Source organism: Varroa jacobsoni, unplaced genomic scaffold (genome assembly GCF_002532875.2).
Source record: "Varroa jacobsoni isolate VJ856 unplaced genomic scaffold, vjacob_1.0 scaffold_456, whole genome shotgun sequence".
NCBI lineage: Eukaryota > Metazoa > Arthropoda > Arachnida > Mesostigmata > Varroidae > Varroa > Varroa jacobsoni.
The window spans coordinates 2067-15456 of record NW_019213358.1 but is presented as its reverse complement, the minus strand read 5'-3'; the positions used below and the strand labels follow the sequence as shown (position 1 = coordinate 15456).

The 13390-nt window shown below is 39.6% G+C and overlaps 1 protein-coding gene across 3 annotated transcripts in view; it reads right to left on the bottom strand.

Annotated features, from left to right (window-relative positions):
* The window catches only part of LOC111260594 (uncharacterized), a 121229-nt gene extending 108087 nt beyond the window's left edge, over nucleotides 1-13142 (bottom strand). For 2 of the 3 annotated variants that reach the window (XR_015311119.1, XM_086968403.1), the window contains exon 1: nucleotides 12814-13142. The gene's annotated coding sequence lies outside the window, so the exon portion shown is untranslated. Of the gene's footprint in view, nucleotides 1-10258; nucleotides 10325-12813 lie in introns of all 3 variants that reach the window. The other variant, XR_002680428.1, reaches the window with a different exon arrangement.
* Nucleotides 13143-13390: the final 248 nt, after the last annotated feature.

Sequence of the window (13390 nt, the reverse complement as noted above, 5' to 3'; positions counted from 1 at the left end):
CTTCGAAAGTTTTCGTACTCCGTAAAACTCGAGTCGAAGCCCAGACTCTTTTTTGGGTCGGAATTAAAGGTGGAGGCATATAGGTCGGGATGGTTCGTGCGTCGAACCATCGGGCGGTTGTAGTAGGCGCGGGCTAAGTATTGACAACTTTCATTCACGACACAATTTTTACACTACAAAATTTGGGCACATATGCACAGTGCTTCACTCTTAATATGTGCATCCGCGTCCGACAAGCCTCTTATTTAGTGATCGCAACGAACAAACTTAGTGTAATAGGTAAGAAAACAACTTTTTCTTCTAGAAGCGAATGTACATTTCGAATGGGTAAATGGAGATAGTTATATATTTGGCAATACATCAGCTCGGAAAATGCTTCTGAAGATGTTGCGGTGCCGCAGAGCGAAAGCTTCTAGAGTAAAAAGAACAAAACTATTTGTTTTTCTTTAACGATAAAACTATTTGATCCGCTCCATTTCTCATACTCTTTGTCCCAGGGCAGAACTATACTTACCGCAAAGGCGCAGCTTCGCCTCGCGTCTGTCTTGCATTAATTTACTAAATATAGTTTGTTCTCGTTACACCCAACATAATACACACCAACAGTCATCCCGCTGCAGTTACACTGTCTACCCAACCTGTTACTCTTTGGGAATTATTTCGTCAGCTTGTCCTCATATGAACAGATGTGACTTGCATTACACCTAATTCAACTTTCTAATTTATATGTAGAAACTCACTCAAGAAGCTGTTCAAAATCATATTAAAACTATTTGTCATTTTATGGTTACCTGGGTGAACCGTCCACCCATTGGATTTTTAGCTTTTCTCAAGTCAAACTATTAATTTTAGGTACAGGAACATTTCCACCCAGTTTATCGAGATTTATCAATTGAATAGGAAAAATAATTCTCCTACATAAAACGCCACGTTCAATTTTCACTCTTCGTGCGGTATCTTCGATCCGAAAAATCTAAATTAGGTATAAAAACAAATTCCATTTTAATTCACGTCATCGAGAGTTTCGATTAGTGATAAGAAGTATTCTCTTTGGATAAACCTCCATATCAAAAAGATTAATTTTAATGTCACTTACGCGAATCAGTTACCAAATACAGTTTTAGCATTTTTTTTTACTAAAATATCGATTTTAGATATACAAATATGTATTGTGTTTCTACTCCTCCGCATATCCTCAACATTTCTGCTTTTATAAAACAAACGATATTTCTTACTTGAAAACTAACATTTAGGTGTAGGGATATATATAGTACTTCGATTTAGCTCGTCGAGGGCCTTCAGTTGTTACGAAAACGACCCTCTCCTACATAGACCTCCGTCTAATCCTTCGGTCACCATTTTATCAGAAAAGAATCTGTTTCAACAAAAATCCCACCAAAATATAGCTTATCTATTAACCTTTATAACTCTTTCGTTCATCAGCTAAAAAAGCAAACATCTAATATGTACCCCACTGGTAGATAGATAAACTAGCAGTGTTAAATATTTGAGTCGTCAAAAAGGCTGAGACTTGGTAGTAGTGGAGGTGTCAACGCTGGAATGACTTTATTCCGATTTAAAGATCAGTAAAACTTCTGCAAAAATTCACTATATTTCAAAATTGTATTGAGAAGAAGACAAATGCTGCACAAACACAGTAAAATGTGCTGTTTTATGACCGAGATGTGTTATCGGAAGAAAGGCAACCCAAAGATGATTCTGTTGCTCTTGTTCTAAAAATTTCGATCAAAAAAGATACTCCTTGTGGTAGTCAACCAGTTATGATAAAAGTTTATGAAATTAGCGCGAAAGTTGAGCAAGCCAACACGTAAATAGCAATGAAATCGCCAAAAACCTAAACGTCTACTATCAAACAGCTTTACGTACCATTGATTGAGTCTGACTACAAGAAAAAACTCGATGTTCGGGTACCACGTAAGTTGACGCAAAAAAAAATTGATCGTATGTCCATCCACGAAACTTTACAGAAATGTAACGAAATCGAGCCATTTCTAAAGCGATTGCTTTGGGTAATGAAAACTGGATATGACAATAATGTACAAGCAAAAAAAAAAAAAAATTGTGTTTTACAATTTGAACTAGAGCCCAAGCTAATGTTTTGCTAAAGCCGTCTTGTGTGTTTTAAGGACCGACAAGAAATTATGTATCACTAGTTTCTACCGGCTGACAAGATAATTGATCAGGTACTCACTGTCAATAAGTGATAAAAATCCATTGAAAAGAATCAAGCAGTACTAATGAATAAAAAAAAAGTGTGTTCTGCCATGACGATATCAGAATACTCATTTAGCTGTTCGGCATGGACTGAAAGAACTTGGATGAAAAATTTCAATGGATCTACCATATAGCGCAGATTTTGAACTAACATTTTTTTCTTTTTTTTTTCGATCTCTGCGGACCATAAATGACGTTAACTTTGTTTCAAATAGACAGGTGCAAAAAATCTTTTGTTACAATCTTTGCTAGAAGATTTACAATGATAAGATTATGATGTCGATAGAAAAATGGCCGATAGTCATCGACCAAAACGGCGCATATTTGGTTTATTAATAGTATCATAAAGTATAATATTTGTTTCAATTCTCGCTTGAAAACCGGCAAAACTTTCTTTTATAGGCACCAGATTAGTATCACACCTACTTACGGGAGAAAGAATTTCTTATCTCGAAAAAAAGGTATTTGCAAAGTAAATGATATGAACTGCTACGGCTCATACTGCGTTAGTTATAAATCTGGGTGAAAACTCTCACATTTATAGAGCATTAGGCATCACTCTTCAAAATGGCATTTCAGACTCAAAAACTAAAATTTAGATATAGCCACTTGTATATTGCATTTTTACTCAGCTTGTCCAAATGTATCGATTGGTGTAGAAAATTGATGCTAAAAAAAGTCATCTGTAACATTGTGGTATTTCTCTATACAAATATGAAGAATTCGAATGTTCGTCATCCACTTGATTCCATTTTACACGTACTTCCCAGAATAAAATTCTAACGACCTGCTGAAAACCCGTTTATACCTGGACCATTCTGCGTATTACCTTAGACAGTGGCTTGCAGGGACCGATAAGTTTGGCAGCCTATTTCCTATTCTTTAGTCCGCACTTTCTTTGCCCGGCATAAATCAAATCTTTCGCAGTTATGCATTTTTATGCCAAACTCCATTTTCCTTTAACAATTTTGTCGTGTAATGCATCTTGCGGTGCGTACTATTCTTAGGCAGCGCAACAGAACCCTTGGTATTTTTGGTATACTTATCCTCACCGAGTTCAACTGGGTGTGGGCCGTCAGACGCTGCGAGCCCTATCTTTATGATGAAATTGTATCTACAAAAATGACTCCATAAACACTATCGTTCAATGTAAGCTTCCTCAATGTTGTTGCCTGTATTGTAATTTTTTTTTGAACGAATTCCAATCCCGATTGTTTGGAATTTATCCCAACAGTAAGCGCTATGGAGCGAAAAAAAAGTCAACGGTTTTATAAGTTCCTGGCTATGTTCTAAACAGTTTTCGTGAACCTGAATCAGGATTATGACCGATGAGGATTATGATCAAGAGCGGATCGTACCCCGTCGGACATCAACGTTGGCGCGATGTTTCAGGATGAAAAGGAAAAACCCCATATTTGCATCTATGCATACACATGCCGGGTTGAGAAGATTTTGCTATTAGTTTTTCTATATCTCCAGATTTTGCAACAAATATGTGTAAGCATCCTCAGACATCAGTGTAAATTAAGCTCTGTTGGTCATTTAGTCGGCGCCGTTAGCTGACGATAATTTCAGCTATTTCATGTATTAGCGTGTATATGGTATACTCCTCCGAATAGCTCCAAAGCGAGGAAGATTGCAGTCGGCTAAGATTCTATTTATTTCTTCAACTTTGTCTAAATCTATTTAAGAGCTAAAACGTAATGAGCGGTAGTCTTAGAAAGCGTCATATAACGGTGTGCCAGCCGACAGATTGGTGATTTCGCCATTCGTTAAGAAAAAATGGTTTTAATAACTTCTGGCATTTGCGCTGCGTCATGTATAGCCTGCTGCTCATGGTACTCATATAGGAGGATCCCGTTCTGCATGCGTGCTGCTTTGAACGTACGAGGACCTCTCTCGTACGTTCAAAGCAGCACGGTGGTTTATGGCGCTATCGTGTATTTTCAATGCATTGAAGAAACTTTATCCGCTAATATGATGCAATCAGAAGCGCAAGCAGATATTCAACACGGGTTTACTGTATAGCAGTGGGCAGGAATATATCTTGGTAGTGGTATGAGCTGTCGCGGGCAGGCACACTTCCTCTTTTTGACTCGTATGTAAAACTTAGGTGTCTGTGTGAAGCATTGATTTGGCTAAATTATCCGTCGTGCTAAGAGATATGAGACTAACTTTATGAATCTCTTGTAGTTGGCACTTTGTCGCGTAGATGATCGTTCCTGGAAGAACACGTATTGCTCATGGGATAAAGATAGACGGAGGCTCCAATAGGTGGGTGGCGGTCATGGATAGAAAAGCTAAGGATTTAGACGCCCCCCTGGCAGGGCCCGCAAGATATTCAACACTGCCGCCCGTTGCGATATTGTTGGCTCTCGTCTACTTTAAAGATAGTTTTGGCACCTCCTTTGAGCGTGTGCCTGGTCACGTACATAATTGACTTGACCGAGGTACATATTTCCACGTTGAAGTGGTAGTCAAGCGACCTCAGGAGGCGTGCATTGTACGACATGACCCATAATGAAGTAGTTGGGTGATTCGCTTCGTGCTGGCTTCCTTCGCGGCCGACGAACCCGCCAATCTCTGGAGAGCGTCGTTCGTATGTTGGATAGGCATTTTCGGCGCAAAGGGTGCGGTTAATGTACGGATGACCCTCCATGGATGTATTAAACTGGTAGACACAGCGACCCCTTTTCAGGACTGTCGCTTACAGGATTGGGCAGCGAGTCCGCATCACCTGTTTCACCGTCTAATGGGAGTGCATCGTCACTGTCGACGTTTCCCAGCCATTGGCTGCTGGTCGTACTGAGCGCTTCTTTTGGGCTGTCGTCCGCTGTCTCGAGCAGCGTGTCCGTGTAGTGGGCGTCACCTGCTAATGGGAGCGGATTGTCACTGCCGACGTGCCAAACTGCTTGGCAAGTGGACAGTTGCTGGAGGCAGGGTCGACGACAATCATCCGCCATGCTGACGTAGTGGAACAGTCCGACGGACGTGCCGGAGGCCCCCGCAAAGCCGTCATCCTCTGTGGTGGGGCGTGTGTCGGTGTCGTGTCATTCTCTACTGGGAGTTCAATAACAAGTCCTATAGCTCCCTGAATAAAAGGGGATTTTCTCCGGGGGTCCGGTGGACCGCGATCGCTTGGTTCGTGAGAAGATCGCGCTCAAATAATGATGTGTGAGCTCTCGATGTTACTGATGGGCTGAGATTTTTTGACGCCGCCATAATCGTTTCACGTGGAGGTTCCTACAGGCGGCGGTTTTTGACCACCGTCATTTAAATATGGCTGAGCAGGCAGATTGATACAGGACGGCACGCGTGACATGTTCGTTTGCTGTGTGTAAAAGTTCGCCGCGTAGCACAATGTTTACATCTGGTCTGGTTGAAATACGCTGCACGATTGCAGCGTAGCTTGGTCGGCCTCTTTATCATTGGCAAACTGTGGTCGTATGTAATGACTGCAGTGGATAAACATTACTTCCTCTAGGAACAAAGAGACTATCATCTAGCAGAAGAAGTATTCATCCCATCGCCTCCACGCAGACTTTTCGAGAGTAGAGCTCTAGCGACGCACGAAAATTAGCTTAGTACAACCGCTTCAAAAAGTCGCTTTGAGTTTGACAAACATCCTCTTCAAGATCCTTAGTAGAATAAAATAAACTGATAGACTAGAAAATTAGTGCCTTTCCCGTTTAGCTTTGTACTTGTTTGGCTACTCCTAACATGAATACTACATAAATCAAGTGAATTGAATGAAGCTATTTATTTATTGGTAACGTAAGTTCAGCGTACACTGAAGTGTCACACAACTTAAGTATCACACCTCTGTGATATAAGCTATCTGATCAATAGGGAAGAGCAGCCTATTCGGGGCAAAATTTGTTTTTCTTCGATATTCTGCACTGTATATGCTTAAAATACTTATATGTATTCCTACCACAACCTATACTATTCAGCCTTTATAGCGAGCATGTATTATAACTCGGTCAATGAAATTTTAAAACAATATTTTTATTTATAGATTCTTTTTCAATCATTTTCGAACATGTAAACCTATGATATGCTAATTGTATTAAAAAAAAAATAGTGATAATTCTTCTTCTAAGCACTGTTCAACTGAGGGCCGACAAGATTAACAAAATACTCACTATGCCAAGTAATTCAGCTTTTTGAAATTTGGTTTTGAAAACCCTAGCAATCCAAAGTACAATTTCGGATTCGCACGTGTTTCAACAGCGCTCAGAGCCTGATAGTATTGATTTTCAAAATCATCATTTCCTAGTTAAGAAAGAACGGCTGGTCTCATGCGGCCCTATATTTACCCGAATATCATTGCATGCAGTCGCTGTTCCCTGCACAGGCAACATGCCGAATGGAGAAACGAAAATCGACACTGGTGTTTTAAATAAATCAAGTTTCAGCAAAGTGAAAGCAGCAAAATGGGGCTCCCTGGTTTCTAGGAGGATTAACTACCGATTGCCAAGCGTGCTCAGATCCATTTCAAACAAAATGAGCCCTCCATAATATGTTAAACACGACTATATCATCACGCTCAATCTCACAAATTCAAGCACCAATTATTTTCGGAGTTAGAAGCTGCATATACGTATTACACGCATCGATTAGATTTGAAGATGACTGCCTGTGTTGGATGAGGATATGATAGCTACGACCATCTTATTTCTTCTCGTTAGCTCGCAAGCTGCACCTGCTAGAAAACTAGCCAAACTATAGTTCTGTCTCTGGTGCGTAGAAGTCTCATTCTTAAGTGTGAGAAGAAAAGTGATATTGCAGATGGCTATTGAAACAGTGGAAATTTCGTTCAACCGCTTGCTCATTTCGTGCCCATCATGCTTCGTCGGCAAATCTATTCTCATTCTCGGAGCGTGCAGATGCGTTATTTAATTTTATTGTTTGTACGACATAAATGCAACGTACGAACTGGCAATCTTAACGATAATAGCTTTAAGCTCTTTAATACCGTATTTCAGGTAACTTGTCTTTATATAATATTCCAACGACTCTTCAAATTGACTCACTAAGAAAAAATACACATAATGGCTATATCATTTTCGCACAGGTAAAGGGTTCCGCACACCATTGGCTTTTAACTGTCTATGTGCAAAATAGGCTCGAGTATCCATTTTAGATTTAAGTAAAATACTTATTTTACTACAGGGTTTTACATTGTTTCTATTAGTATAAATGGTTCTAAAAGTAGAGAATATGATAATAATTAAAAGCTAATATCTCCGTAATTTTTCTTAAAATAATTTCAGATAAAATAAATTTCGGATAATTTTTCTTAAAAATTTATTTGCCCACAAGGCTACATGATCAGTTCAGCAATTAAATCAACCAATAGCTTGCAAGCCAGCAGTCACACACAATGGAGAAATGTGAACTGGCAGTAAGCTGACGCATAAATTATAAAATATTGTTTGAGAGCGGTAGACATTTTTTAGACTAGCTTATTTGCGCTTTCATTTCTTTTTTTAAGCGTTTTAAGGCCTAACGAATTACGATTGCGATTAAGGTTCGCATATGTCGGTATGCATAATCAACTTGCAAGTACCTAACTCCTCGCTTCTCAGGCTCTCATTTTACGAATAGTACAACAACTAATTGTCTCTACGAGCAATGTAAGTTACACTGGACTTTGTGGTCAAATAAGTAAATCAGTAATGCTATTTTATTATGGAAAAGCCTCCAAGTGGCTGATTAATTTCTCAGTAAACACTTGCAACATACACTTATGAACTCCCACGCAGGTTACGATTAATTTCATAGAAAATAATTCTCAGCAAGCTATACCGAAATTTGCAAGGCACTTAAACATTAAAAACAAAGTTGCGTAATGTCTGTCATTACAATACCCAAAGTCCCAACAAAGTGCAAAGATACCAATGGAACTTAGCAGAGAAAAACATCGCGCGACGAATACTATATTTTTTTTTAATTACACGGTCCATGTTGCATGTCCTGCAAATAAAATTTAATAGAAACGTTGCGGCTAAAAAAACAGAAAACCGTCACCAAGATGACCCTCAAAAGGGCGATCACACTTTTCAGTCCAACTGTCCTCGTCGAAGTTATCGGCGGTAGAAATTACGACCTCAGAATTCGTAACAACGGGGAGTAACCCGTATGAAGGGAGGACGCATTAGAATTTCGGACAAATTTCCTACTGCTACCAAAAATAACCTTTAGCGAGCTGATGCCCTTCAAGGAGCGGACAGGACCATACAACCCAGGCGCAGAAAAACCAAGAGCCATTAGAAATTAGTATAGATTGTAGATAATTAGTTAATTTTTTGACCTGCTACTGCACCTTTTCGCACTGTTAAACTTTCACGTTGCAAGTTACCTTAATGCTGTCAATTTGAGAGCGGCAGCAAATCAGTGATTGCCGTAGATGAAATTCAGAATAGACCGGATGGAACTCTGAACAATTGCGCTTCAAAAGATCTTGAAAGAATTCTCCTAATCGATTTCCACATACCCGAAAATACCGGCCTTTATAGGCCGTGCGGGATTTTTAGCCAGACATAATCGCAATTTTTTTTATATTTATAATTTTATATAATATTTTCTAATAATATTTAATAAATAAAATAATACAATAATTTCTAACCAAGATGTTGAGCAATTATGCGGTCCCTAAATGACCCTTTATGACTACTACTCTATGGTAGAACTCACAATCTTCCATCGCAGAGAACATCTCATATCAACTAACAGAATTAGGCAGGCTTCCTATATAAAAAAATCCTATAAAAATTGCCTGAACAATGGGAAATTGAAACAAGAGTCCTTCGAAGTCCCTATCCTTGCCTTTAACATTTGAAACCCGTAAGACTGAGGCACCCAGTCTAACAAGAGTACCTTGAGATTTTGAGTTCAATACGATCTTGGTCGAAATGCCCTTATTATTTATGCTCTCTATCCAAGGAACTCGAATGGATTGCGGACTTAAAGGGGCAGCTTACAGTGGTTCAATGCGCCTAAGATCTCATTTGTTGCATGGCAATGCACTACCAGGCGAACAGCATGGATTCTGCGACGGTAGACTAGGCGATGACCTGTATGATTTTCATGCATGAAATTAAAGAGACATTATATCGCCTACCCAATTCCTTCACTTCATTCTTCCTGGCGCTAAGATTGCGTTCAAGTTCAAGTCAAGAACTATCAAAAGCTGACGCAACAAGAAATTTGAGCAGGTTTTATAAGGCAACTATGGAGCAGCCCAAGCATACCGGAAGGTCTGCACTAGAAAAGGTACTAAAACTTATAGAGAGAAAAATCTTAATCGGTCTAATGTTCCACACGCACAGTAATAAAAATTGTCAGTCATCTGCTTCTATTAAGCCAAAAAAATAAACTACGTAACAGTCTTAATACTGATTCTAACAGTACAATACATAACAATTATCAATGCACTGACTAATTCCGTACAAGTCAAACGAGTAATTCGCTCCGTGTAGTCTCTGGCAAGGATTATACTACCTATAGGTGTACTAAGCTCATATCTCTGGATGTTAAAAACGGCATTCAAATAAGTAGACGTGCTTGCGATCTTCAGAAAGGAACTATTTTGTATTCAGCTGTTGAGACAAGCGGGTTAAATCTAAAATATTTAAAGGTACTCATTACGAATTTTTACATCCGAAACCCACCAGTTTAGCTCAAAGCCGATCACTAACTCAACTAACCGGAACCGTTGCGTACTACTTACTACAAGGTCTGTCGTCTGTATTAACAGTGGCTTACAAATAACTTTCAAAATTTTTCCAGATCAGGGTTCTCAAGTAGTTACGGTCAAGTAGCTCAGGACGGTTGGGCCGACACCACTATAGCAATAGTAGTGCGGACCCAACTTCATTGACCCTTTTTGAGTTCAAAAATTAAATCCTGCTCAATGTACGTTTTTAAGGTTGTTCTGGCCTTTAAAAACAACACAGTCACAAGGCGCCAATACAAGTGTTTTGGGATAATACACTCGATTTCTTAATAATATACTTACCATAACTTTACCGCCGAAGTATTGGATACCACTTTGAGCAGGCAGCGATCGATCGATCCACGGATCCTATTTCAAAGTAATAAACGATGTTTCAAGAAAAGCTATTTTTCTCTTAAGAAATGAGCAACTAGCTCGCAACAACTCGGAAAGTTCAACGCGCAATTGACTGATACGATCGCCACTGTCAACTACAAGCAAGTTAAAACAACTCTTAGATAAATAAATAGTTATGCTATCAACAGGTCTTCCGACGAACAAATTTGTACTAAAAGGATCTTACTTAAGGTTACTATGCCTGTTATTATTCACGCAACTAAACTTCTACAGACGTTATAGAAAGAACTGCTTGACACACTGCATTAGAAGGAAATTTGTATCGAGATTTCAAGTGTTTGTAAATACACTGGGACCGCCCCCTCACTGTGGGTCAACAAAATCTGGTCTTGACAAAGGAGGATGAGGCTTCACTGCATTCACAACGTTATCTTAAGAGAAATCGGCTGTATTATCCATTTTCACATAGTTCTGCACTAAAAAATCAAATTACAGATTAGTAACGAGCGTTGCGGCTCGTATGCCAAAGTCCAGTATGGCACATTTGGGCACAAAAAGCTTAAGATACAATTTATGAGACCACTTCCAGAGGTATTCTAGATTTTCCGCAAAGCAGCGCTTTGCTGCTTTTCCTTTACTATTATTCACTTTTATGTAGTCGTTATAAATTCACGGGCCTAACATATTTAAATAAACCAGTATACAATATGTATATAAAAGGACCAAGAATGGTCTAAATGGACCCTACACCATATTTTGGTAATAGGTTTTTTTAAGAAGTTCGTTGTAAGTAATAAATTTGAATGCGGATTTTAAAATATATATAATTGAAAAGTTTAGCATCGCTCACCATGAAAACCCAATCATCTTCTATCTAAGTGACAATGTACTCTTTCGACCTATACGCGAAGTGCTCCTTATAAATTACGCCTTGGCTGTTTATATATTAGGAAGCACAGGATGTTATACTTTCTTGGAGCTTACATAACAGCAATGAAGGAAACTGGACGTTTGTTGGATGGATCGTGTTTGTCGCCGCGCTTATCCGGTGGGCTGACGATAGTCTTCCGACACAGGTTGGAAACAGTGTTGTTTTCAAGCGAGTGTTGAAAAATTAAAGAAGGATTCCCAGATAGGTCTTTCGCATTTGTTAAAGATAAAGGCAGGAATTTCTACTGCTGTTTTACTAAACAAATTGCCCTCTGGATACTGGAGGCTTCGGCCAACCCACTGAGCAATGGAGAACGATTAAAGTCTAGTCCTCTTAAACTTTGTCATCGGCACACCGCAAGAGAATAGGTCTGGTGGGTTCATACAATTTCGGTACTGCGCTGACTTAAAATATCCAATCCTTATGCTACTCCATATCAAACAAACATTACCTTTCTCGCGCCGAGTAATTCAGTTTGTGCTCCTGGACGATTTGTGCTCCTGGCTAGTAGCAACAAACTCAATGTCTAAACATCCTTTCATCCTCTACATCGTCAATCTCGCTGGCATCAGCTTTTTTTCTGAACAGTGAATGCATCTAGCTATTCGAGAGGCGTCAGCGTTCCCTTATATGCAACGAAAAGATATTCACCTTCCCGTCTGTATCAACCACCTCGAGATGTACGATGCTAACTTATGGCTTATCGCCGGAGTCGCAACACTCATGTAGTTTTAACAGGTAAAGCCTATATTAAACAGCAAGATTTCTTAAAAAAAAGTCCTGCGTGGTACCTCGAAACCAACAAGCTGATCCAGGTCGATGCACAATACTTCTGAGTTCTTCCGTGGATTGCGTCATAAAGAAGTTTAATTTAACCCGATGACCCTCATGAAATTCTTGTTTCAAGACCACAACAATTGATGTCCACAGACTCTGGATATCGTTCAGCCCTATACAAACTCCAGTAGGCAGTAAGCATCGAGGCGAGACTGGTGGGCGCACACACAAAGCTCTTTATATCGCGTTAGTAAAAGATCATGATATTCTGATTCGAATCTCATGAGACTCCAAGACCTTCAGTTAGCCCAGCAGGACGCGTAAGCATATTTGCTTCTATCAACACAACTGCTCTGAAATTTGTTTAGGAATATGCCCACATTACCCAGGATCTAAGCTGTTTCATGCCATAACTTAACAGCAGCTACCTTAGTACCTCCCGGCCCATACAAGAGTGTGTAGTACGCTTGCTTTGGCCTCGAGAAAGTTCGACTCATAAAAACCAGCATGCTCGTGAATAATCGTGATCGCATTTTTTTGGCGGTCCTTTGCCTTAAATAAAGTTCATTTTATACAGTATGGGGTTTCACCCGTAAAGGCGGTTCGTCGGCAAACCAGATAAATTTTTCAAGTTGGGATTATGTAGATTAACCATCAAATACGACTTGCTAATATTGTCTGTCCATATGATATTATATATAAGGCTCGGCGTATCGGCAGTTGTTTAGTCACAGCTTTCCCTTATCTGACAAAGGGGCGTTGAACACTGGCCGGATACGATAGGGCCCCTTACCTGAGCAAACGCGAGCAAAATGTTGCATTGGGTACTCAGCTTCTGTCGGTTTTGCCACAGTCGGTGTCTTCGGTTCCGGATGTATGGTTCTATTCCAATTTTAATGTAGAACTTGGTATTGCCCGCATCTTTGTTTGGTATAGTCTATTAGGTAGCCGTCTGACGTCTGACTTGAACTTTTCCACAGCCATTTGAAAAGTCACAGCTTCTAAAAACTTCCCCTGCCATAATCCCAAAGATTCAAAATGAAAGAAAAATACTCAAGGTTCTGTGTTGTCACAAATGCTGTCGAAACAGCCCGCTGTGGTGGATTGTTTTTATCAGTAATTAGTTCACCTTATACGGTTGTTACAAAAAGTACTCCTCTCTACTGTGCGTGCAGTCACGGCCTGCAGCATTAGGTTGCTCGTAATCTTATCCATAACCTAAGTCAAAAAGCTGTTCGACTCTTATATTTAGCAAGTCGCTCAATTTCTAACCGCGGCTATATCAGCGCTTGCTTTTCCAAACATATAGAAGTGAAGAGATTTATAGCGTAGGCTCTGTAGTTAGAAGATTATGGCCAACTGACTGGAAA